Raw genomic sequence first — 26,259 nt, 5'->3', positions numbered from 1 at the left:
TACTGGAGTGGGTTGCCATGCCCTCCTCCAGGGGATCTTCCTGACCCAGGAATCAAACCCTTATCTCCTGCATTGCAGGCAGATTCTTTACTACTGAGCCACCAGGGAAGCCCCTCCTGGCACATAGTAAGTACATATTTGTTTCATAAATTAAGTCTCTGAGCTCCCCTTTGCCTGGAGCTTCACACTCCTGGAACATTCAGACTATAAATATCAGGATGGATGAAGGAGAGACTGAGGCCCAGAGAGGGAAAATGACTTTCCCAAAGCTGCACAACAAGCTTTCAGCCCATTCAATGACATGGAGCAAGACCCTATGGTCCTTGCCCCTCCCCCAACTCCCTCTGCCTGCCGGTTGCCCAAGGAAAACTTTTGTCAACGAATAAGTTTAATCAGAGAAATGAGAACATACAAAAACAAAGGAAAACAGTCAAAAGAGACCGAATAATAATCATGTAGTCATGAAGCATCATCGAGGACCTTTAGTTCCTTCTCAAGGGCTATAGATAGTGTTCTGAGCCATATCCGGTGAGCTGTCTTGTAGATACTGAAACCCCCGGTGGAAGAAGTTAACTACGTGATGACCAGACTGTATCCACACCATAAGCTGCCACAGTTCCAAGAACTGGCCTCAAAGAAATGGGAAAAAAGAAACCGACCCTGGAACTGAAGATTAACTGCAGCTGAAACAATCAAGATGACATCAGTCAGACTACCAGTGACCAGCTGGAGATGACTGTCAAAGATGACTGTCCTGTTTCTGCCTGTAGCCCCCACCCCCACCACTGTCTATAAAAACTTTTGCCCACTGACTGTCCGTGGGGGGAAAAGTCAGCCTATGGACAGATGTCTGCCCTCCCCCTACCCAGTTGCCACATCTGAAATAAAGCAAACTTTCCTTTCTCCCAACCTGTCCTATTTATTGGCTTTTGAGCGGCAAGCCGCTGGACTCCCCCACTCTTTCAGTAACACCAGAACTGGAACCCAGGGACTGCTGCCTCTCAGCACAGGGCTTCTTCCAGATCTTGTTCACTCACATCCGCTGGGCACGTCCAAGGCTGCGGCACAGTGATTTTACGAGAGTGTAAAGACAATTTATTTTCCCCTAAAAATAACTGAAAAAATAAATGATTGAAGAAGACACCCAAATGTTTATAAATGTGCTAAAACCATGCTATCTGCTCATAAACTACAGAAGCGTACAGGGGAAGAAGGCTCCTGCCTGCGAGGCAGTGACAGGCCCATCCCGTGTGCCCTTGATGGAACCAGCTCCATCGGCACCTGCTAAACCCAGTAGGAAATTCCGTGCACATAGGCAGCAGGACTCCCAGAAAGTGAGTTTCAGATGCCTTCACTCTTCCAACTTAACATCAGCAAGGGCAGAAGACAAAAATCTATATTGTCCTATAAAAGTACCAACCTAGCATCTTTCACAGAAAATCACAAACTACTTTCATTTATCTAAGGAGGAAAGCTGGCTATGGCTCATGTAGAATTTGATGGGTTCTGACAAAGGAAAGAAAATGTGATATAGAACAAGAAGGAGAAAAAGCACATCATTTCTTGCAATACTAGTGTGTGTGACACAGAGACGAGCACTCTTAACTCATTTTCTAAATTCACCCATGAACCATGTGGAACAGGTATATAAAGCCCAGCTCTATACCTGCTCCACACCTATCTGCCAAATCAAACCCCGCTGTTTAGCTGTGGTGGTGGTGGTGGTTTAGTTGCTGAGTCAGATCTGACTCTTTCAGACCCCATGGACACAAACTTTGCTCTGCATGGGATTATCCAGGCAAGAATACTGGAACAGCTTTCCATCTTCTTATCCAGGGGATCTACCCAACCCAGGGATTGAACCCGAGTCTCCTGCTTGGCAGGCAGATTCTTTACCTCTAAGTAACTGTGTATGTTAGTTGCTCAGTCATGTGCAACTCTTTGCGACTCCACGGACTATAGCCCGCCAGTCTCCTCAGTCCATGGAATTCTCCAGGCAAGAATACTGGAGTGGGTTGCCATTTCCTCCTCCAGGAATGGAAGGGATTCCTTCCCAGCCCAGGGATCGAACCCAGGTCTTCTGCACTGCAGGCGGATTCTTTACCCCTTGATTAGCTGGCCCTGTTCAATTCACTTGATGGCAGAGCAGAGCTGCTCTGTCCAGTGGCATCCTTCAGCCAACCATGAGAGTGTCTGTTTCAGCAGCCACCTGCTTGCTCAGCTCTTCATCCCAGAATCTGGGGGCAAACACGGAGCTCTCCCTCTCTCTCTCACGCAGTCTGGACATCTCTTCTCTGCCTCTCATCCTGGCTCGCCTTCATCTCCGTGCCCTCCTTTCTCTCCCTCCTTCCTCCTTCCCTTCCCGATGTTTATTTTCAGAACCTCAAAATCCTTCCCAAGCCTCTGACATTTACTCTTCAGAATTAGCAACTTTTCCATTTCTCTTGCCCAGAGCAAAACTGGTGGAAAAGGTTTCCCCCAGCATCTTACCTGCCCTTCTGGAGGCAAAGCTGGCTTATGTCAGCCCAGCGCCGATTGTGTGAACCAGCAATTATTAGGTACCCACTGTGCACCAAGTCTTTCTAATGAACTATCACATTCAATCCATTTAGTAAGCCTGTGGGGTTGGTGTTACCATCTACAGGATGAATGAACCAAAGCTTAGAGCAGTTAAATAGCAAGTCTAAGGGGGAAGGAGAGGAGGGAGGAGGAAGAGGAAAAGAGAGGAAGGAGGAGGAGTGACAGATCACTAGAACGAGCTAGTGCTCAGAGCTTTCTGTGTATCCTGCACTGCTCTAAGCGGGCATCTTACACACACGAATTCATTTATCCTCATAACAATGGCATGAGATACATCTCCAGTTTATAAATGAAGAAACTGAGGTGCTGAGAAGTTAAGTAACTTATTCAGAGCCATGGTCAAGCAAGATTTTGACCCAAAATCTTGGGTCAAAATCAGTAGCTCAGTCGTGTCTGACTCTTTGCAACCCCATGGACTATAGCCCACCAGGCTCCTCTGTCAATGGGATTCTCCAAGCAAGAATACTGGAGTGGGTTGCCATTTCCTCGTCCAGGGGATCTTCCCAACCCAGGGACTGAATCTGAGTCTCTTATGTCTCCTGTATTGCAGGTGGATTCTTTATCATTGAGCCATCCGGAAAGCCCCTTTCTTTTTAGACCTAGCCTCGACTCAAAACCCATCACCAAAGGAATGAGAAATGAACTCACCTTGGAACTCAAGATCTCCATTCCACCACCCCAGGAGTCCCGACCAGTTCTCCAGACTGCAGCCAAATCACAGCACTTTGTTGATTTTTTTTTTTCATTCATTCATGACCATTAATTGAGTATCTGGTATGTGCCAGGCTAAGTCCATTGGAGTTAATAGTGCAGAGGTGAGCAAGACAGGCATGACTGCCCCTGCCTGTGGAAGAGACAGATGTTACACAAGTAAAACTGTCCCCTACTAAACTTCCCACCTCTGAGAATTTGCTCTTGCTGTGCCCCTTGTCTAATCCATCCAGCTATTGATCTATCACCTATATCTGCAATTCTGGACATAAGACTGCAACTGGGGAAACTGAGACCAGGGCCAGAACAGAGCCACTGTCCAAGCCCTGGGTCCCGGTATCTCAGCAATGGCCCCACCGTCCTCCAGCCTGAAACCTGCACTTCATCCTTTGTGCTGTGCCGTGCTCAGTCATGTCCCACTCCTTGCAACCCCAGAGACTGTAGCTCACCAGGCTCCTCTGTCCATGGGACTCTCTGGACAAGAGTACTGGATTGGGTTGCCATGCCCTCCTCCAGGGTATCTTTCCAACCCAGGGATCAAACCCAGGCCTTCCACATTGCAGGTGGATTCTTTACCAACTAAGCCACCAGGGAAGCCTGTGAATACAGGTGTGGGTAGTCAATCCCTTCTCCAAAGGATCTTCCTGACCCAGGAATTGAACCAGGGTCTCCTGCATTGCAGGCGGATTCTTTACCAGCTGAACTACCAGGGAAGCCCAACGTACCATTCTTTATCCCTCCCTTTTCCTCACCCTCCCTTGAAATCAATCACCAAGACCTGTTGACTCTAAAACCTGAATTATCCTAAAAGCCACCTCCATCCCCTCTGCCTCAGCCTGTCCCCCCAACCCTTTCTCCCAGTACTCTGGGCCAGCCTCCCTCCTGGTCTTGCTGCTTCTTATCTCTCCTCCTCCAACCCAGCCCCACACTGAGAGCCAGAGGTCCCTTTCAAATGCACAAGTCGGCATGGTCCTTCTGCTCAAAAGCTTTCACTGGCCACCCAGTGGACTCAGCACACTTCCCAAATTCTCCCACATGGCACCCAGCCTACCCAGGACCCAGCTCCCCTTCACCTCTCTCCCCGTCACAGGATACACCCTAACCACATAACCTACTGAAGGTCCCCAGGGCTCAGTACTGTCCCTTGGGCCTCTGCATATGCTGTCTCCCCTGCCTGGTGCGCTTTGCCCCTTCCCACTGGTTACTTCTTACTTTTTCTAAACCATGCATATCATCGCCTCCTCTGCCACATGTTCTCAGAGCTCGGATACTGCCTTCAGCAGGCAACTTTCCTCCGCATGGTGATTCAGAGCCCCAGCTCCTTCCATCTCAAGGCTCTATCCCTCCTCCAAGGCCTCAGACTGCTCTTTTTCCAGCCGGCAGAGGGGAAAGAGAGAGTGGGGAGGATACACCTGCTTCTGAATCACTTCAACCAGAAGTAACGTTCGCATCACTTCTCCTAACCCACTGGTGAGAGCTGGTCATGTGGCCCCAGCCTACATGCAGAAGGCCTGGGAAATGCAGCCCCAGGCGGCCCCTTCCCAGCCTCAAGCCCTCACCCGTCTCACCACCTTGTCATCATCTCTGTATTAGTTCGCTGGGGCTGCTGTAACAAAATGCAACCAACTGGGTGGCTTAAAATAGGATCTACTGTCTCAGTTCTAGAAGCCAGACGTCCATATCAAGGTGTCAGCAGGGCCATGCTCCCTTGAAGACTCTAGAGAGAGATTTGTTCCTGAGGCCTCCAATAGCTTCAGGCATGCCTTGGCTTACCGCCGTCTTCTCCCTGTGTCTCATGACATCGTCTTCTCCTGTGTCTGTGTCCAAATTGCCCCTTTATGTAAGGGCACCAGTTATACTGGACTAGAGCCCACCCTAAGAATCTCATTTTAACTTTCCCTCTGGAAAGATCCAATTTTCAAGAAAGGCGACATTCTGAGGAACTAAGGGTGTGACCCACATATATCTTTGTGGTGTTGTTCAGTCGCTCAGTTGTGTCTGACCCTTTGTGACCCCATGGACTGCAGCATGCCAAGCTTCCCTGTCCTTCACTATCTCCCAGAGTTTGCTCAAACTCATGTCCACTGCGTCAGTGATGCCATCCAACCATCTCATCCTCTCCTGCCACCTTCTCCTTTAGCCTTAAGTCTTTCCCAGCATCAGGGTCTTTGCCAATGAGTCTTATCTTCACATCTGGTGGCCAAAGTGTTGGAGCTTCAGCTTCAGTATCAGTCCTTCCAATGAATATTCACGGTTAATTTCCTTTAGGATTGGCTAATTTGATCTCCTTGCTATCCAGGGGACTTTGAAGGGTCTTTTTCAGCCCCACAGTTCAAAAGCATCAATTCTTCAGCACTCAGCCTTCTTTATGGTCCAATGTTCACATCCACACATCTTTTTGGAGCAACACAATTCAACTTATACCAATCATACATTCCAGTTCATTGGCAACTCCTGGGCCACTTTTTACCACCATCTTCACCTGGGGGCCTGCAGGCGGTCGGAGTAGGTGGTTAAGAGGCTTCAAGGCAGATAGAAGTGGACTCAAGCCCTTCTTTTCAAGGGAGCAAAGGTCAGGAAGAGACCAGCCCACTGAGAGGTGGGGAGGGGGAGCAGGAAGGTTCTGGGAAAGGACAGCTCCAAACGGCATTTCCAGCTGGTCTTTAATGCTGAGGCTTCTGAAATGTGATGCTCAAAAAGAAAACAGTCTCGATTGAAATGGAAATGCACTGTGGTGGGTAAGAGGGGGAGAAAATGGAAACTGCACTTCCTTTCAAACACGTTGTATGTCACTCCCGAAAGGAGATCTCCTGGTAAAAGCTGCCCTGATGCTAACTGAGACGGTGGAGATGAGAGAGCACAGAGCCCTCGTGGAAAGATGCGAACATAAGCTGTGGCCGCTGTCAGTCTTGTCCCCTCAGGACGCAGCCCAGAAAGGAGGGTCTGGCACTGATGAGGAGCCTCGAAGAAACCGGGAGCCCCACTGGCATCGACTTGCTGATTGACTCTGGGGAGGTCAGGGCCTCCTCCCTCCCCACCCACTCCAGCAGCCGCAATCACCCCCAAACTCCCTCCCAGGTGAGAAAGTCAAAGGCCGTGGGCAGGCCACATGACTGTGCAGGGGAAAACGAGGTGCTGGGGGGCAGGGGGCACTCAGATGCTCCATCTGCACAGGCCTTAGTTTCAGGTTCCCCACGTTCCTGCAGGAGTGGGGCCAGCCAGAGGCCCCAGGGCCCAGTGCCCACCCGACATTGCCACCCAGCAGGTGGCTTTCCTCCCGCAGAGATTCAGGACCCAGGGGCGAGGGCAGTCCCTTTCCACCTCTCAGGAGGTGTGGGACAGACGCTGGCATGTCTATGAGGTCATTCAGAGAGGGTCCGAGAAGAGAAGGTGGGGACATGGCAAGTCTGTGAGGTCGTTCAGAGGGGGACTGGGGGGAGAAGGTAGGGACCGGAGACCTACTGTCCTACAAGAGTCACCCTGGGCCGATCCTTCGAGTGGGGTGGCCCCTCTTGCCCTAACAGCCAACTGCACTGACCCCATTTTGCAGAAGAGGAAACCAAGGCTGGGGGATGTGGCCAAGTCACCCAGCAGGAGAGTGGTGGGAGCTGGGACTCAAATGCAGGCCTCTTAGCTCCAGAGCTGGTGCCTCACTCAGCCTCACACTGGAGCTCCTCACAAGCGGGCATCTCCCCTCCAGCCCCTGTGCTCCATCAGGACAGCAGCTCTGCTTCATTCAGCTCTGCATCCCTGCTGTGCTGGTTCCCAAACCCCAGGCCAAAGAACCCCGGCGGCAGCCTCCCCTGGGAAGCTCATTAAAGACTCAGGTCCCTGGGCCCCACTCACAGCTGCTGCAACAGCATCTCCAGCGCTGGGGGTCCTGAACCTGAAGTTTTTAAAAGAACTTCCCTGGGGAGTTATGTCCAAGGAGCATTGCCCCAAACCCTAAGTGCTACTCTCTCTGTGTCTTTGGGCCTGAGGGGCAGGCACCATGCTAAATGCTTTACATCTAGTGATTCAGCCAAACCTCACTGCAACTCTACGAGGCCTCCACTGCTAGGTCCCTATTCTATGTCCCTATAGAGCTTCCCAGGTGGTTCAGTGGTAAAAATCCACCTGCCAATGCAGGAGATGCAGGCTTGATCCCTGGGTCAGGAAGATTCCCTGGAGAAGGAAATGGCAAACCACTCCAGTTTTCTTTCCTGGACAATTCCATGGACAGAGGAGCCTGGTGGGCTACAGTCATGGGGTCACAAAAGAGTTGGACACGACTTAGCAACTAAACTATCGAGCCTAACTCATGACTATAGTGCTGGCATATAGTCATCATTCAAAGCACACCTGTTGATGGACTTGCTTCGTATAAACTCATTCAAGGCCCAGCAGAAATACGAAGTGGATCTAGCTCCCCTTTTACAGAAAGGGAGACTGAGACTCAGATAGGTTAAGTGATTGGAAGAGGCAGGGTCAGGACTGGCTGGCTCACAGGGCATTGTCCAGGGGAGGGGGGCTGGGCGCTCCCCGTCCCCCTGCACATGGACTGACAGCAAGGCCTCTGTCAACAGAGAGAACTGATCCCGTGTCCAGTGGCTTTGCTGAGGCCTAATGCTAGGAGGCACCGGCTACCAGCTGGGCAAGGAGTCCAGTTGTATCCAGAGAGGCTATTTTCATGCCCCCTGTGTGCTCAGAAGCTGTGACTGTGCTCTTTGCTTCCATCATTGGTTCATCCACCTGAATGTCCCTAACCCAGGCTGGAAGCCCTTCCACTGGGGCCTGGGTCTCTGCCACAGGGTCTTCCTCCCGGACCGGCCTGGCCGTGCCTCCCACATCTCTAGGGAGGGGCACTGCCCACTAACCTGTGCCAGACAGCTCTCCTGATCAGAAAGTCCCTTCTCCTGAACTCTGTCTCCCAGGGGTTCCTCTTGAAGATCCCAGCTCCGCATCCAGGGGCAACACAGAGCAAGCGGAATCACCCACATAACAACCGTCGCACATCAACCACAGCAACAGCACTGGCAATGAGCTATTTACCGAGTGCTCGCTGCCTGCCGGGCACCACACACCACACAAAAGGGTTCACTCGGATAATCTCATCAAGCCCCTGACAACCTGTGGGGGTCGGGGGTGTTATTGTCCAATTGTGCGCATGGGGAAACTGAGGCTCACTGAGGGAGAAAGGTTTGCCTAAAGTCATGGAACACAAGTTTCGATAATGAGTACCTGGCGTTACCCTCTCCCCTCTCCCCCTCCCTTGGATCCTGCTGACAGCTTGCTGGGATCCCTTTCTGAATTCTCCTAAAATCCTAAAATAGCCCTTGGGCTGTGGAATCAACCGCATCTGTAACCTCATTCACTCCTGGATTCTCATCACGTGCAGTAATGAATTCCATTAGGATCCAAGCCGTTTTGATTGGAGCTTTATTGATTTGGAGCCTGAGCAACATTATAGACACAAAGTTCACAGTAACACAAAGTACTGACATGACTGTTAAAAGACGTTATCAGTGAAACAGGCACAGAGCCAGGGGACACCAGGGTTATTCTGAACTCTCACACCATGCCCCCTGCAGTCCGCACCCCCCCTCACAGCTCTCAGCATATTTTGTTCTGGACAACCCCACCCACCCTTCACAGGAGAGGCTCAGAGAGGTGAAGTCACTTGACTAAGATGACTCAGCTAGTGAGGGGCAAAGCCCAGAAGTGGACCCACGTTGTCTGGTACCAAACAGAGAACATTTCCCTGCACCACGGTCCACGAGTCGGCCAGTATCGCTGGTCCAATTAGACGAATCCAATCTAATTGTGTGGATTACATAATGACAATGCCGATTAAACTTGCTCATCAGACAAGCCACTGCTTCTCCCTTAAATAAGAGAAGGTGGAGAGAGAGAAATGACAGCAAACGCTTCTGGACAATAGTCCCAATGGTGTGGTGGGTCCTACTGAAGAGCCAGTAGTAAAATGGGGAAGGGCAGAGGATGATGGCCCCATTACTCCAACTATTAGCATAGCATCATCCATGGTCATGGACTGCAGGTCATAATACAGGTGAGGTGGGCTGAACTCCTACCCAAACTCCTAGCCAGCTTCAAGCCCACCCCATCCTTCTGTTCAAGATAGCACAGAACACAAAGGGAGAGGCAAGGGAGACAGGGTGATTCCATCCATGCACATGGTCAGAGCAGCCGCCAAGAGAAGGACGTTAGCAGTCAAGATGTGTCCAGGGCCTGGGCCTCAACCCCAGGGGTGTGAATTGGGGTCATCACAGCATCCAAGGCTTCACTCTGGACTCTTTCTTCCCCTGCGTGCTGCAGTGAATCTGGCTATGTCATGTCTAAATTCAAATGTGTGGGATCCCAAGGAACACAGCTGGTCAAAGACAGCAAAGAACTGTGGTGGCCTTAGCTCTCTCTAGAAGTGGAGAAGGGTCCACGAGGCTGCCTGACTTTAGGACCCATACTTCCCTGTTCAAATGTCCTCTGAAGGCTTCCTGAAGCCCTAACTGGAGAGACAGAACTTCTCAACACGACCTATATGGCCCTCCCCAGACTGGGCCCAACGTTGTTCCAGGCTCACTTTACGCCAGCCCCCTCACTTTATCTGCTCCAGTCACACTTGCCTCCTGGTCATGCTAACCTGCCCGCCCCAGGACCTTTGCACATGCTGTTCTCTTTGCCTAGAATGCCTTTTTTCTTCCCTCTTATGTGAGAAACACCCATTCATTACTTCCTCAAGACAGTCTTCCCTGACCCCTTACTTGAGCTATAAAACATGCAATAGACGATTGACTTTATATACTGTCTGCTCTCACTGCAGTCTAAGCTCCAGCAGGGTGGGAACTCTATCTGATTCTTCTCTCTGTGGTGTCCCTACCCTCATAGCACAGATTCTATCACAGAGTGAGAAGCCAGTAAATATTGAGTAAGTGAATAAACAAGGAGTTTCAGCAGTGGTTACCACAGATGCATAAGGTTCTGTTAATGTAAACATTACCTAATTATCTAAATGTTCAGAGAGTCCCCCTAGTATGAGGCATCCCAGAGTTAAGAGATGATCCAGAGGACACTTTGAGAGATCCAAATTAAGGCAACAAAAAAACCCACATATCAATGTCAAGGTTGAGAAGGATGGAGTTGGAAAGCAGGTCTTGGGGGCAGGAGAGAAGGTGGAGAGGATAGAATGGACTCTTTCCCCTCACATAACACTACCCCCCAACTTCCAGAAACACCCTCATCTACACACCTGAGTTGGGCAGGTCTGCCAGTGTCCCCCCCCACCCCCCCACCCCTGGCAGCCAATTCTCCCATTTTCCTTTAGCAACTGAACCTCAAATTTCAGCTTTGTCTGTGGCTGCTCAGAGAAATTTCCCAAGGCTAAGAAAACCTTCATCTCAGCCCACTTCTGCTGCCTTGACTTGGGCACAGCCAGCCCACAGAGCAAGGGGAAGGGAAGGAAGGAAAATTTATGGCACCACTGATGGGGATGACGGTTATGAATGGGTGGATGTCCAGCCACCCACCCATCACACCCGCTTACGGAGGCCTCGGGCAGGCGGGGCTTAGGGGCCAAGTCCTCCTCCCTGCAGGGCTCGCTCTGGCCCCCTTGCTCCGGCTCCCGCCCACCAGGCCTGGTGGAATCATCAAATAAATCCAACATTTAGAAAAGGGGGGCAGGGAGGGGGATCCTGCAGACACTTTCCTGAAATTCAGTGGTAATAAAAGAGAAAAATGGGCCAGCTCACTCTCGACAACCAGTGCCAGAGAAGTAATTATCCCACTTTCTGGTCTTCAGCGAGGATGCCAGTGGCAGAGGCACCTGCCCAGGTAATTCATCAGTCTCAGATTTATGGACTCCCCGGGAACCCAATGTACAAAGACGCCTCTCCAGTTCACTTGAAACAACGCTATTTAGATTTTGTCAAGATTATTGCTCTTCTCTGCCATCCCTGAGCGGGGAGGCAGGTGCCACGATGTACGGCACAAGTAAATATTGATTTCTAAGCACCAACCCTGAAGAAAAATCTCTACCAATGAGCCAGTTGTTGCCAGCTGCCCAAGCCCACCCTAGGGCCATGGTTTCCCCTGTGAGGCACTGAGCTGCAATCTCACGCCAGGCAGACAGAGAGCCCAGCTGATTGACCACAGGGCAAGAAGGCTGTGTTGTATAGAAGGTACCACAAGCCTCAGTTTCCTCATCTGTGAATGGGAATCACAGCATGGAATGATGAGGATTCTCATTTTCTCTATTGTTTTAAAAAAAAAAATGAGATGAGCAGATATTTCTTTTGTATGGAGAAAACTAAGCCCAACAAAACCGAAATAAAAGTGAGGGTGGGCAGGGAAGCCCTGGTGGCACACTGGTCAAGAATTTGTCTGGGTCGGGAAGATCCCCTGGAGAAGGGAATGGCAACCCATTCCAGTATCCTTGCCTGGAATATCCCATGGACACAGGAGCCTAGCGGGCTACAGTCCATGGGGTCACAGGAGTTGGCCACAACTTTGCAGCTGAGCTTGAGCATGAGTACACACCCCACTGATTTGCAGAGAGAGTTGAGTGAGGTGATACGAACCCCACAGGACAGGGCCGGCAGGTAATGAGTGCACAGAGCCTGTGACCACCAGGCCACTCTGATGCCTCGCAGATGCTGGTTGTGGCTGTTGAAAATCAGGGTTCTTGGCAGGGTGATGCCTTGTGACACTGGTCAGGGAGGATGACCTCTCTGATTCACCCATTCACTCTCTGATTATTAGTGAAATAATAAAGACACTACTTTCCAGCCTAGAGGCAGGGGCAGACCTTCTCCTGCCATCTCCAGCCCCTGAAAACCCCTGTTTGAGTCACTGAGGGGTTGGTGACCTTAGATGTTAACCCTTCAGGAGGATAAGACATGACAGCAAGCGTCTCTTCACTTCTCTATGGTCCAGTGCCTTCATTCACCCCTCATTCATGCATCCTTTCAAAAGCCCAGGAGCCCTTATTTAGCACATTAGAAGCTGTGCCCTGGTACCCCTGGTACACCAGCTCTAAGCCTGGTGGGTGAGGAACACACAAGAGCAGGCAAGTCTGGTGCAATGAGAGGTGATGGCTGCAGAGATGCGTGGAGTCTAGGGAGCTCGGAGCAGGGCTTGTCTGAACCTGCCTGTGGAGGTCGGGCAAGCTCCACAGAGTGGCACTGATCTGGGAAGGAAGAGGGGGCGTTGTTAGGATGTCATGGTGGGAAAAGCACACCAGACAGAGGGAACAGTGCCTGCAGAGGCTCAGAGACTGGGAAGCGTTTGGCCCGTCCAAGGAAGAGCACGTGATCTGGAGTGGCTGGAGGATGGGGCGTGTGTTAAGTGGTGGAGCTGAAGTGAGAGACAAGGCTGGAGAGGCTGGGGCCTGGCAGGCGATGACGTCGCCTTTCAGAGCCTGTTTATTGCTCCTGTTGAGGGGGAGCTCAATCCCTGTCAAACCAATGCGGGGACCAACTCTCGAGTGCTTACTGTGTGCTTTGTACAGCTCAGCCCCTTTCCGGTCCTTTCTTGGGAAGTGCCATCTCCCTACCCTGGGATCTGCCTCGACTTGTGCTCCAGGCCTGATGGCACCCTAAGGATCTGAGAGTCTCCAGCTCGGCTCCACGCTTGGCCCCAAGCTCAGTGCCAGGCATGGGGGGGGGCGAGCACATGTGTCCTTGGATGAGCAGTCCTGTTGGAAGAGCATCCTCCCACCGACCTGTTCTGTGGTCAACCCCACCCTGCCATCCCCCACCTAGGGAACCATCCCCACCTCTAGCCCTGCTCCTGGTTCCATCCCTGAGCCTGGGCTCCACATTTGCAGTCTGCTTGCATCCCAAAAACCCTGTGAATGCCACACCTGTGCAGTCCACTTCCTGTGGCCCCCACCTTTCTACATGCTCTTGTCCAACAGGACAGCCTTGTCATTTACCTGGGGCCTCCAGGGCTAACTGTACTCTGAGTTGCAACCAGCTGGTGTCTGGGCTTTGGGAAACCTGGGTCTTCCAAAGTCAGGCTGGGGGACAGAGCGTGAAGCCCTCTTGATTTTCCGATTCTGCCTGGTCTCAGAATGAGGTCATTTCCAGGAAAAAGAAATTGAGACAATTAACAGCCAGAGTGGTGAAAATAAAACATGAACATATGGCCATTCACAATAGCATCATAAATAAGAAAATACTTAGGAATAAATTAAACAAATGAAGGGCAAGGCTTGTGTGCTGAACACTATGAAACATGGCTGAGATCAATTAAAGAAGATCTAAATAAATGGATAGATATTTCATGTCCATGGGCTAAAAGACTCCATATTGTTAAGTTGGCAATTTTCCCCAAATTGATCTACATATTAAATGCAATCCCTATTTAAAAAAAAAAAAACTTAGCAATTTTTTTTATAGAAATTGACAAACTGACTCTGAAATTTATATGGAAAATTTAAGGATGAAGAATAGAGCAAATAATTTTGAAAAAAAAAACAAAATTGGAGGACCAATACTGCCTGACTCTGAAACATACTATCAAGCCACAGTAATCAAGATAGTGTGGCACTGATGCAAGAGAGGCACATAGTTCAAAAAAAAGAAATTGAAAGTCATAAAGAGAGCCGTGAAATTCATGGTGAATTGATTTTTAACAGAAGTACAAAGACAATTCAGTGTCTTGTTGAATTCTCAGGGCACGTTTGACCATCAAGAAATGATGTTGGGACAGTGGGCTACCGACATGAACTTAAACCCTCACCTCATTCCATACACAAAAATTAACCCTAAATGGATCAAAGACTTAAATATAAAAGCTAAAACCATAAAACTCCCAGAAGAAAACAAAGGAGTAGATCTTTATGACGTTGTATTAGGCAAAGAATTCTTTGCCTTTTTGGAAGAGACCAAGAAGAAGATCAGTAAAAGAAAAAAAATCAGCAAATTTCCTTTGTCAAAATTTTAAAAACTATTTCAAAGGACATCATTAAGGATATTAAAAACAAGCCCACAGATTGGGAGGAAATATTTGTAAACAGCATACTGATTAAGGTATTATGCCCAAAATATATCAAGAATACCTCTAATTTAATAATAAGAAGATAAACAATCCAATTTTAAAATAGGCTAAAGACTTGGGTAGACATTCATGAAAGAAAATACATGAAGGGCTAATTAGCTCATAAAACATGATTAACATATTCAACTAATGAAATTAGTCAGGAGGTAAATGCAAACTAAACCAGCAGTGAGATACCAATTCACAGCCACTTGAATGAATATACTTTTTTTAAAGGACAATATCAAATGTTGTTAAAGACGTGGAGAAACAGAAACCTTCTTATACTGCAGGTAGGAATGTAAAATGTACAGTTGCTTTGGGGAAAGAGTATGGCAATTTCTTAAAAAGCTAAACACAAACTTATCATAACACCCAGCAATTCCATTCTCAGGAATCTCCCTAAGAGAGACAAAAAAAAAACCTATGTTCACAAAAGAGGTTCATATGCAGATGTTTATCGCAGCATTATTCATGACAGCCACAATGCAGAATAACCCGAGTGTCTATCAAGTTTGAGTGGATACATAAATGTGAGTATCCATCCAGCGGAATATCACTCAGCAAGAAAAGAGAAGAACAACTGACCTATCCTACTCATGGATGAACCTCAGATCTATTATGTAAATAAGCCAGCTACAAAAGACTATATACAGTAACAGTCCCTTTATATGGAGAGTCCACAAAAGGCAAACTTACGGTGACAAAATCAGACCGTGCATGCCTAGGACATTATGTGTCTTTGTAGGGGAGGGGAGAAGTGAGGATTAGCCGCTAACAAACATAAGGGAGCTCACTGTGATAGAAATGTTCAATAACTGGATTTTGGTGATGGTTACACAACTTGTGTGTGTGAAATATTTTTTGATATTATACATAAACTACACTAAAATGCCTTTCCTTAAATAAAAGAGAACATTTTAGATACAGCAAATTTTAATGAAATAAACATAGTTAAGATCAAAAAGATAAATTAGACACTGCCAGCTTATCTTCAGCCCTTGCCTTAAGCAGGCTAATCAAAACAACTTAAAATACACAAATGAGTCTTTCTCTGTTCTGTGAAGCAGTAAATGGATATCCTTGGTACTTAAATATATTAATATAACCTGTTATAGAGACCTGACTATAAAACCAGTCTCCTATAGGTTTTGAGATGGCATTCACCATCTCTGTAAAAGGTTGACCATTATCAGTCAAATTTAGTCATATGTTTACAAAGGGAAAACAGTGTTAAAATATCATTTTCTCTTTTAGTTTTTTGGCCACCTGCTGAATCAAAATTACTATCAAAATTCAAAAAGCTGATCATGATTTATCCACAAGCCAATCTTATTTAAATCAGGACATTCCAACAGAAATATTCTATCAGCCTTTTTTTTAATTTAAATTTATTTATTTTAATTAGAGGCTAATTACTTTACAATATATGATCTGAATTCTTGTATATGCAATCAATTTAGATACTGTACATATAAAAAGGTCATAGACATTTCTATTTTGTAATAAATAAGTAGCTGCCTTGACATAAGCTATCAAGTCTGAGAAACCTGTATCCAGGTTAAGAAGCAACAGTTAGAACTGGACATGGACCTGTATATTGTCACTCTGTTTATTTAACTTATATGCAGAGTACATCATATGAAATGCCTGGCTGGATGAATCACAAGCTGGAATCAAGATTGCTGGGAGAAATATCAACAACCTCAGGTGTGCAGATGATAACATTCTAATGGCAGAAAGTGAAGAGGAACTAAAGAGCCTCTTGAGGAGGAAGAAAGAGAAGAGTGAAAAAGCTAGCTTAAAGCTCAATGTTCAGAAAAATAAGATCATGTCATCCAGTCTCATTACTTCATGGCAAATAGATGGCAGAAAAATGGAAGCAGTGGCAGATTTTATTGTCTTGGGCTCCAAAATCACTACGGACAGTGGACAACGGCCACAAAATTTGAAGACACTTGCTCTGTGGAAGGAAAAATATGTCAAACCTAGACCAACCTAGATAGCATATTCAAAAGCAGAGACATTACTTTGCCAACAAAGGTTCGTCTAGTCAAGGCTATGGTTTTTCCTGTGGTCATGTATGGATGTGAGAGTTGGACTGTGAAGAAGGCTGAGCGCCGAAGAATTGATGCTTTTGAACTGTGGTGTTGGAGAAGACTCTTGATAGTCCCTTGGACTGCAAGGAGATCCAACCAGTCCATTCTGAAGGAGATCATGCTTGGGATTTCTTTGGAGGGAATGATGCTGCCACTGAAACTCCAATACTTTGGCCAACTGATGTGAAGAGCTGACTCATTTGAAAAGACCCTGATGCTGGGAAAGATTGAAGGCAGGAGGAGAAGGGGATAACAGAGGATGAGATGGTTGGATGGCATCACTGACACAATGGACATAGGTTTGGGTGGACTCTGGGAGTTGGTGATAGACAGGGAGGCCTGGCATGCTGTGGTTCATGGGGTCACAAAGAGTTGGACACAACTGAGCAACTGAACTGACTTAACTGAGACAGCATATTATAAAGCAGAGATATTACTTTGCCTACAAAGATCCATATAATCAAAGCTATGGTTTTTCCAGTAGGATGTGAGAGTTGAACCATAAATAAGACTAAGCGCTGAAGAACTGATGCTTGTGAGATCCACAAGATCTTGTGAGAAGACTCGTGTGAATCCTTTGGACAACAAGGAGATCAGACCAGTCAATCCTAAAGGAAATTAATGCTGAATATTCATTGGAAGTACTGATGCTAAAGCTGAAGTTCCAATACTTTGGCCACCTGATGTGAAGAGTCGATTCATTGGAAAAGACCCTGATGCTGGGAAACATTCAAGGCAGGAGGAGAAGAGGGTGGCAGAGGATGAGATGGTTGGATGGCATCACCAATTCCATGGACATGAGTTTAAGCAAACTCCAGGAGATGGAGTTTAAGCAAACTCCAGGAAAGCCTGGCCTGCTGCAGTCCATGGGGTCACAAAGAGTTGGAAACGACTTAACAGCTGATCAACAACAGAAATCAAGTTTGCTCTTCTGCCTTCTTAATGCCAGTAGTGAAGGTTATTTTTGTTCCAAGGATGTACTACATACGATTCTCTTACTCCGTCGATGTCTCTTCTTCCCAGTGATGCCTTTGTTCTTGTGAGCCTCTGCATAAGAGAGTCTAGGGGCCTGAACTGCATTTCACCCAAGCAGAGCACGGGGGTTTGGCCCAGTCCAGTGCTTATCCCTGTTTCCACAGTGTGGCACTGGGTACACTTCTGAGAAATCATCTTGCCCTTCTCAACATCACCCACTTTTAAATTGTTCCTTGGTCACGTGTGATACAAAATTTCCAGATACAAGTCAGCTGTCCACTCTCTCCACAACTTTTTAAGGATTTTTTTTTTGATGTGGACCATTTTAATGTCTTTATTAAATTTGCTACAATATTGTTTTGTGTTTTGGTGTTTTGGTCACAGGGAAGTGAGATCCTAGCTTCTCATCCAGGGATCGAACCTGGACCCTCTGCATTGGAAAGCAAAGGTTTAACCACTGAACCACCAGGAAGTTCCAACAACTCTTGAAGCTTACTAAAACTCACAGATTCATACGTTTAAAGTGGATGAAGTTTATTATAAATTATACCTCAATAAAACTAGTTATTTTAAAAGTATAACTCCATGCAAATGCCCCCACAGGGCTGGTTAAATGAAGAAGATAATAGGTGATGAATACGGTCCTCTGCCAGCTCTCATTTTCTTCTGAGAAAAAAAGGCAGGAGCTGGAGAGCGGCCTTAGCATTTTAGACTAGTCATAGCAAGAACAACTCCCACAGCTCTTACAAGGAACACCCGACTCCAGCCTGGCCAGGCCTTGCCCTCTCCACCATCAGTTCCCACCATGGTCCTACACCTTATGTCCTTCTCAGACACACTGGCCTTTTAGGCTTCATATTGACATAGTCCTTCCCACCTCAGGGCCTTTGCATGTGCTATCACTCCTGCCAGAAACATATTTTGCTTTCAGCCTACTTAACTTCTACTCAATCTCAGACCTCAGCTCCATTGTCTCTTCCTTGAAGAAGGCTTCCCTGATTTCCTAAGCTTGGTCAAATCCCTCTATGAATTAGTGTCATAGACCCTATGCCTTTCTCCCTAAATAATTTACCATAGTAGCAACTTTTCATTTATTTGTAACATTATTGGATTCCTGTTAGACAGTTATCCTGAAAACAGAGACCATATCTAATTTGCTCACCACCGTACCCCAAGGCTCACATAGCGCCTGACACATAGCAGATGCTCAGTTAACTATTAAATGACGTGCCAAAAGTTAAAATTCTAAACTTCTTAAGATCACGGGATTGCAGTATTTAAAAATTCTGTCATTTTTGAGATACAACATCTCATCACCTTATGTAATTATTATATTCCTTATTATTACATGCAACTATTATATTCATATGCCAGAGAACAAAAATTCTACAAAACAACTAGCAAAACTTGGCCCTGCAGTTTACAGTTTTATAAATTAAGGAGTTTTTCTTTTTCTCCTCTCTAGCCAGGCTGGACAAGAAAAAAGGAGAGAATGTATGAATTACCAATATCAGAAATGAAAGGATGGTCATCATTACTGATCCTATTCACATTAAAAGAATACTAAGGTAAGAAGAGAAGCGAAAAGCAAAGGAGAAAAGGAAAGATATAAGCATCTGAATGCAGAGTTCCAAAGAATAGCAAGAAGAGATAAGAAAGCCTTCTTCAGTGATCAATGCAAAGAAATAGAGGAAAACAACAGAATGGGAAAGATTAGAAATCTCTTCAAGAAAATTAGAGATACCAAGGGAACATTTCATGCAAAGATGGGCTCGATAAAGGACAGAAATGGTACAGACCTAACAGAAGCAGAAGATATTAAGAAGAGGTGGCAAGAATACACAAAAGAACTGTACAAAAAAGATCTTCACGACCCAGATAATCACGATGGTGTGATCACTCACCTAGAGCCAGACATCCTGGAATGTGAAGTCAAGTGGGCCTTAGAAAGCATCATTATGAAGAAAGCTAGTGGAGGTGATGGAATTCCAGTTGAGCTATTTCAAATCGTAAAAGATGATGCTGTGAAAGTGCTGCACTCAATATGCCAGCAAATTTGGAAAACTCAGCAGTGGCCACAGGATTGGAAAAGGTCGGTTTTCATTCCAATCCCAAAGAAAGGCAATGCCAAAGAATGCTCAAACTACTGCACGATTGCACTCATCTCACATGCTAGTAAAGTAATGCTCAAAATTCTCCAAGCCAGGCTTCAGCAATATGTGAACCATGAACTTCCAGATGTTCAAGCTGGTTTTACAGAAGGCAGAGGAACCAGAGATCAAATTGCCAATATCCGCTGGATCATCGAAAAAGCAAGAGAGTTCCAGAAAAACATCTATTTCTGCTTTATTGACTATGCCAAAGCCTTTGACTGTGTGGATCACAGCAAACTGTGGAAAATTCTGAAAGAGATGGGAATACCAGACCACCTGACCTGCCTCTTGAGAAATTTGTATGCAGGTCAGGAAGCAACAGTTAGAACTGGACATGGAACAACAGATTGGTTCCAAATAGGAAAAGGAGTATGTCAAGGCTGTATATTGTCACCCTGCTTATTAACTTACATGCAGAGTACATCATGAGAAACTCTGGACTGGAAGAAATGCAAGCTGGAATCAAGATTGCTGGGAGAAATATCAATAACCTCAGATATGCAGATGACACCACCCTTATGGCAGAAAGTGAAGAGGAACTAAAAAGCCTCTTGATGAAAGTGAAAGAGGAGAGTGAAAAAGTTGGCTTAAAGCTCAACATTCAGAAAACGAAGATCATGGCATCTGGTCCCATCACTTCATGGGAAATAGATGGGGAAACAGTGGAAACAGTGTCAGACTTTGTTTTTTTGGGCTCCAAAATCACTGCATATGGTGACTGCAGCCATGAAATTAAAAGACACTTATTCCTTGGAAGGAAAGTTATGACCAACCTAGATAGCATATTCAAAAGCAGAATTACTTTGCCAAGAAAGGTTCGTCTAGTCAAGGCTATGGTTTTTCCTGTGGTCATGTATGGATGTGAGAGTTGGACTGTGAAGAAGGCTGAGCGCCGAAGAATTGATGCTTTTGAACTGTGGTGTTAGAGAAGACTCTTGAGAGTCCCTTGGACTGCAAGGAGATCCAACCAGTCCATTCTGAAGGAGATCAACCCTGGGATTTCATTGGAAGGAATGATGCTAAAGCTGAAACTCCAGTACTTTGGCCACCTCATGCGAAGAGCTGACTCATTGGAAAAGACCCTGATGCTGGGAGGGATTGGGGGCAGGAGGAGAAGGGGACGACAGAGGATAAGATGGCTGGATGGCATCACTGACTCGATGGACATGAGTCTGGGTGGACTCTGGGAGTTGGTGATGGACAGGGAGGCCTGGTGTGCTGCGATTCATGGGGTCACAGAGAGTCGGACACGAGTGAGTGACTGAACTGAACTGAACTGAAGGTAATAATAAGGAAACAATTCTGTTTGATAGAATTTGATAATTTAGCTGAAATGGACTCATTCCTTGAAATACACACACTACCAACACTCACAGAAAGAAAAATGGGTAACCTGAATAGCCCTTTAACTATTAGAGAAATTGAATCAATAATTATTTTAAAAATCTTGTAAAAAAGCAAACAGTAGGCCAGGTTGTTTTCACTGGTGAATTCTACCAAATATTCAAGGAAGAAATATTACCAATTCTCTACAATCTCTTCCAAAAAAGAGAAACAGAGGGAACACATCTTAGTTCATCCTATGAAGTCAATAGCATGCCAACAACCAAAGACATTATAAAATATCTTCAGATCATTATCTCTTACAAACAAAAAATTATCGATAAAATATCAGCAAATCAAATCTAACAATGTATAACAAACATGTCAACCAAGTGGATTTTATTCTGGGTTCGTGGGCTAGAAGACTTCATATTGTCAAGGATAGTTCAATATTTGAAAATGCAAGGATAGTTCAACATTTGAAAATCAGTCAGTATAATCCACCATAGCAAAAGGCTAAAGAAGAAAAATCATACAATCATATCAGTTGATGCAGTAAAAGCATTTGACAAAATCTAATGCTTATTCATCATCATCAAAAAAAAGAAAACTCTCAGCAAACTAGGAATGGAAGAAAACGTCCTCAACACAATGAAGAACATCAACACAATACGTACATCCAATATCATACTTAATAGCAAGGTTAAGATCAAGAATGGACTGCCCTTGTAGCTCAGCTGGTAAAGAATCCACCTGCAATGCAGGAGACCCCAGTTTGATTCCTGGGTCAAGAAGACCCCCTGGAGAAGGGACAGGCTGCCCACCCCAGTATTCTTGGGCTTCTGGTAAAGAATCTGCCTGCAATGTGGGAGACCTGGATTTGATCCCTGGGTTGGGAAGATCCCTTGGAGAAGGGAACGGCCACCCACTCCAGTATTCTTGCCTAGAGAATTCCATGGACTGTATACCCATAGGGTCACAAAGAATTGGACACGACTGAGCAACTTTGAAAAATTGAAAGGTCAAGAACAATGAAAGGATGTCTCTTTCTTATCACTCCTATTCAACGTTATACTGGAAATCCTAGCTGGGACAAAGAAACATGGAAAAGAAATTAAAAGTGGGGATATCATAAAGGAAGACATAAAGGTGTCTTTATTCATAGCTGGCATGGTTTTCTACAGGAAAAAAAAATTCAGCCAAGATAAACCCTCCTAGAACTCATGAAGACCATATGACACAAGGTTCATGTACAAAAGTCTATTGCTTTCCTGCACACCAGCAATGAACAAATGGAGTTTGAATTGTTTAAATACCACTTACAGTAGCACCAGTAAACCAAAGAACTTATATATAAACATAACAAAATAGGATTAGTGTCTATATAGTAAAAACACTGGTAAAAGAAAATTTTAAAGGTCTAAGTAAAAGATACAGTCCTTGACATATAGACTCAAATCAATACCAATCAAAATCCCAGTAAGTTATTACATGGATATTGGCAAACTGATTTTTGTGGAAAGGCAAAGGACCCAGAAGAGCCAACGTAATGCCACAAAACACAACAAAGTTGGAGGACTCACATTATCCAATTTCAAGATTAACTATAAAGCTACAGTTTTCAAGATAATGAACGCTGGATGCTCAGATCAATGGGACAGAAAAGAGAACCCCAAAATAGACTCACATAAATACAATTAACTGAATTTTTACAAAGGGGCATGACAAGTCAATGGAGAAATAACGGTGGTCACAACAAAAGGTGCTGGAGTAATTGTGTAGCTATTTGCAAAAAAAAAAAAATGAGCCTAGGCATGGACCTTATGTTATCCTTCACAAAAATTAGCTCAAAATTGATCTTAGACCTAAATGTAAAATGCAAACTACAAAGTTTCTAGAAGGAAACATAGGAGGAAATCATGGTGACTTTGGCAACTACTCACTCTGCCATTCCTCAGCTATCCTTCGGTCTATAGTTAAACCCCTTCTGGCTACCCCTCCAGTCTGAGAGACGATGAGGATAAACACAGCCGGACGCTAGTCACACCAGTGAAAACAAAATTTACTCAGTAACTAGTGACACTAGGTTTGACTAGCTCAGCTGGAGTTTCATCACCTCCACTAGCTTTGCTCATCATGCTGCTTCCTAAGGCCCACTTGACTTCACACTCCAGGATGTCTGGATCTAGGTGAGTGATCACACCATCGTTGTTTATTTGGGTCATGAAGATCTTTTTTGTATAGTTCCTCTGTGTATTCTTGCCACCTCTTCTTAATATCTTCTGTTTCTGATTGGGCATTTTAAAGAGAGAATGATGAAGGAGGAGGGGAGATGGCAGGGGCTTGAGCAGAGTCAGGGAAGTGAAACATTACAGAAAGTAAGAAGGAAGATTGCTAAGTCACTTCAGTCGTGTCCAACTCTGTGCAACCCCATAGACGGCAGCCCACCAGGCTCCGCTGTCCCTGGGATTCTCCAGGCAAGAACACTTGGTCCATGTTTAAAAAGAAAAAAAAAAAGAAAAAAACCACCTGGGTTTTCTCAGTGGCACTCAATGAGTTAAGCTCCTGCCCTCCCCTGAAGGCTGAGAGACTGTAGCCAAATCTTCAGGTGTTGGCTAGAAGAACAAATAATAACTGCTTCTGGCAGCCTGGAGTTTTGTCAAGCAGGCTTTTTAAGAGGGGCTGTGGATATCCTAGGGACGTGGCCTTGAGCTGTTAGAAACTATGTTAGTGTTTTGTTCAATTCTTTATAGGCTAAGGTTAGGCCTAGTAAGAGGAGGGCCCAGAGGAGCCAGGCTAGAGTTCAATCAAGGAAAGGATTTTTGTCAGAAGCCCGGGCCACGTCTTCATTCTGGGCTGCCAGTTCAACCTACTTATGATGTTTAGGGCTTTGCTAAATCTCCTGCGGCATCAGCTCCCCAGGTAAGTTCTTCTTAAAAGCCTTCTCTGTGAGAGAGTTGACAGTGCCAGTTTCCCTTGGAATATAGATCTTATTCATCTCTGTTCCCCTACAGTGCCAAGCGCAGCACCCAGCTCTTAGTAAGAACTTAGGAAAACATTGGTTGAATTGGACAGAACTTGAAACAGAAATTGAGCATGTTTTTAAGGGTTGCATTGAAGCATAAAAGAAATGGGTTTATAAATCAAAATCTTTTTCTGTAGGCCCCTGGTGAGTGCAGCATTTCAAGGAAGGCTTTGGCAAACCTTTTCTGTAAAGTGTAGAATTGCTTTCTATTGCAAACAGCTCTTCTTTGTAAGGCTGTTTCACACACACGCATGAGCTTGTGTGCACAAATTACAGAGGTAATATGTGATTTTGGGTAGAAGGAAAGAGAGAGAGAGAAGGAGTTAGGGAAGAAGAAAGGAAAGGAAGAAGGGAGGCAGGAAGCCAGGAAGGTAAGGCGAGAGGGGTGAACAAGCAGTTGGATATACAAGCCTGGAGTTCAGAAAAAGGTCCAGGCTGAAATGTACATTTGGGAGCTATCAGCATATGAAAGGCATATAAAGCCACAAGTTGGTGATGTGCCCAAGAGGGTGGGGGAGGATAAGGAGAAGAGAACATGGGGCAGAACCCTAGAATAACTCAAGGGTGATAGGTTGAGGAGCCAAGAAAGAACCAGCAAAGGAGACAGAGGAGAAGAATTCAGGGAGGTAGCAGTCAAGAGAGGGTGGGATCCCAGAACAGAGAGGAGAAAAGGTTTCAAAGAGGCATGAGCAACTATTCCAAATACTGATAGTTCAAATGTCATTGAAACTTGACCATTGGGCTTATTAATTCATGGGTAATTGGTGACCTTGTCAAGAGCAGTTATGGTGGAGTGTGAGGGGCTGAAATCCATTTAGAGTGCAGTGAGAAGAAAATGAGAAGAGGGAAATCAAAGACAGTAAGAACAGTGACTCCTTTGTTTTTACTGTGAAGGGATGCAAAGGTAGCAGAAGAGATTTAATACTGATTTTATTTGGGGGGATTAGAGAATGGTGTGTTTGTACATAGGTGGCCCTAGTGGTAAAGATCCCACCTGCCAACGCAAGAGACAAGAGACTCAGGTTCACTCCCTGGGTGGGGAAGATCCCCTGGAGGAGGGCATAGCAACTCACTCCAGTATGCTTGCCTGGAGAAGCCCCATGGACAGAGGAGCCTGATGGGCTACAGTCCATGGGGTTGAAAAGAGTTGGACATGACTGAAGTGAATGAGCATGCACGTGTTTGTACACTAGTTGGAATGATCCAGGAGAGATGGGAACATTGATGATGTAGGCAAAATGGGAAGGGATCTCAGGCACAAATAGCCTTGAATAAGGGACATAGAGTTCATGTAACACACAGGCCTCAATGCATGAGGAATTTTCCTGAGAGTCTCCCACAGATATACACCCAGCCAGATACTTATCTATGTACAAACCAAGACTATTAGAATCTTTATCATGCTGTTCACATTTTTCAGCATGCTACTTCCTTTATTCAAAAACACATCAAGAATATTCTCCCAAGTCAAAACCTAGAGGCCAAATTCAATCATTTTAATGGCTGCTCAGTATTCAATGGTATGGCTGTACCATAATTTAAGTAACCAATCTCCTACTGATGGACATTTAGATTTCTCCAATTTTGCTATTACAAATAACACCGTTGTGAAGACCCTTACATTGCTTTGTACTCTATACACTATTTCAGAATGAGCAACTCCTAGAAGGTAAATTTCTGAGACAAAGGATATGTGCATTTTGAATTTTGATAGACACTGACCAACTGTCCTCTGCTAAGGTTGTGTGCATATGTGTGTGCTAAGTCACTTCAGTTGTGTCTGACTCTTTGTAACCCCATGAACTGTAGCCCACCAGGCTCTCCTGTCCATTGGATTTTCTAGGCAAGAATACTGGAGTGAGTTGCCATGCCCTCCTCCAGGGGATCTTCCCAACCCAGGGATCAAACCCATGTCTCTTACATCTCCTGCATTTGACAGGATGGTTCTTTAACCACTAGAGCCACCTGGGAAGCCCCCTGCTAGGATTACCCCAGTGAATATCCCACCAGCAGAATGTGAGAGAGGGAATATTCCCTGGAAGGTCAGGGGCCTCTGGATTCTCCTGGTTGGCCACCAGCTGTGCAGGTTGAAAGGTAGCCTGAAGCTCACATGGAACAGCCATGCTATGACCTCGAGGGCGTCCGCACACCCAAGGACTCTGAGGAGAGATAGAGGAGGAGGTTGGCCTGATGGCATTTTCAAGCTATTGGGTTTTCATCACGCCCCACCCCAACCCTTGCCCCATCCAGATGTCTCACTGGATGAAAAACACAACCCCTAACTTTCTGCATCTTCCTTGGTCAGATTTCCATTACCCTCTGGAAGGCCATTCCCAGCTGTAGGAGTGGCAAGGTGACAAGC

General features: G+C 45.9%; 2 long non-coding RNA genes and 1 pseudogene across 2 annotated transcripts; 1 reads left to right on the top strand and 2 right to left on the bottom strand.

The window, feature by feature from the left end:
• Positions 1–369: 369 nt before the first annotated feature.
• On the bottom strand, positions 370–5,574 carry LOC147377552 (uncharacterized). The gene is made up of 3 exons (XR_015150605.1): positions 4,504–5,574; positions 3,229–3,424; positions 370–1,115 (listed from the first exon to the last, which is right to left on the bottom strand). It is a non-coding gene; the product is annotated as an uncharacterized LOC147377552 (long non-coding RNA).
• Positions 5,575–5,854: 280 nt separating this feature from the next.
• On the top strand, positions 5,855–8,218 carry LOC147377551 (uncharacterized). Its single transcript, XR_015150611.1, has 2 exons — positions 5,855–6,369; positions 7,857–8,218. It is a non-coding gene; the product is annotated as an uncharacterized LOC147377551 (long non-coding RNA).
• Positions 8,219–8,968: 750 nt separating this feature from the next.
• The window catches only part of LOC147377550 (cytochrome c-like), a 41,986-nt pseudogene continuing 24,695 nt past the window's right edge, over positions 8,969–26,259 (bottom strand).

This window comes from Bos grunniens, chromosome 2 (assembly GCF_055505025.1).
Source record: "Bos grunniens cultivar Pamir isolate PY7600 chromosome 2, Bosgru_T2T1.0, whole genome shotgun sequence".
Classification (NCBI taxonomy): domain Eukaryota; kingdom Metazoa; phylum Chordata; class Mammalia; order Artiodactyla; family Bovidae; genus Bos; species Bos grunniens.
The sequence above is the reverse complement of the archived record's forward strand: the minus strand, read 5'-3'. Positions and strand labels throughout refer to the sequence as shown.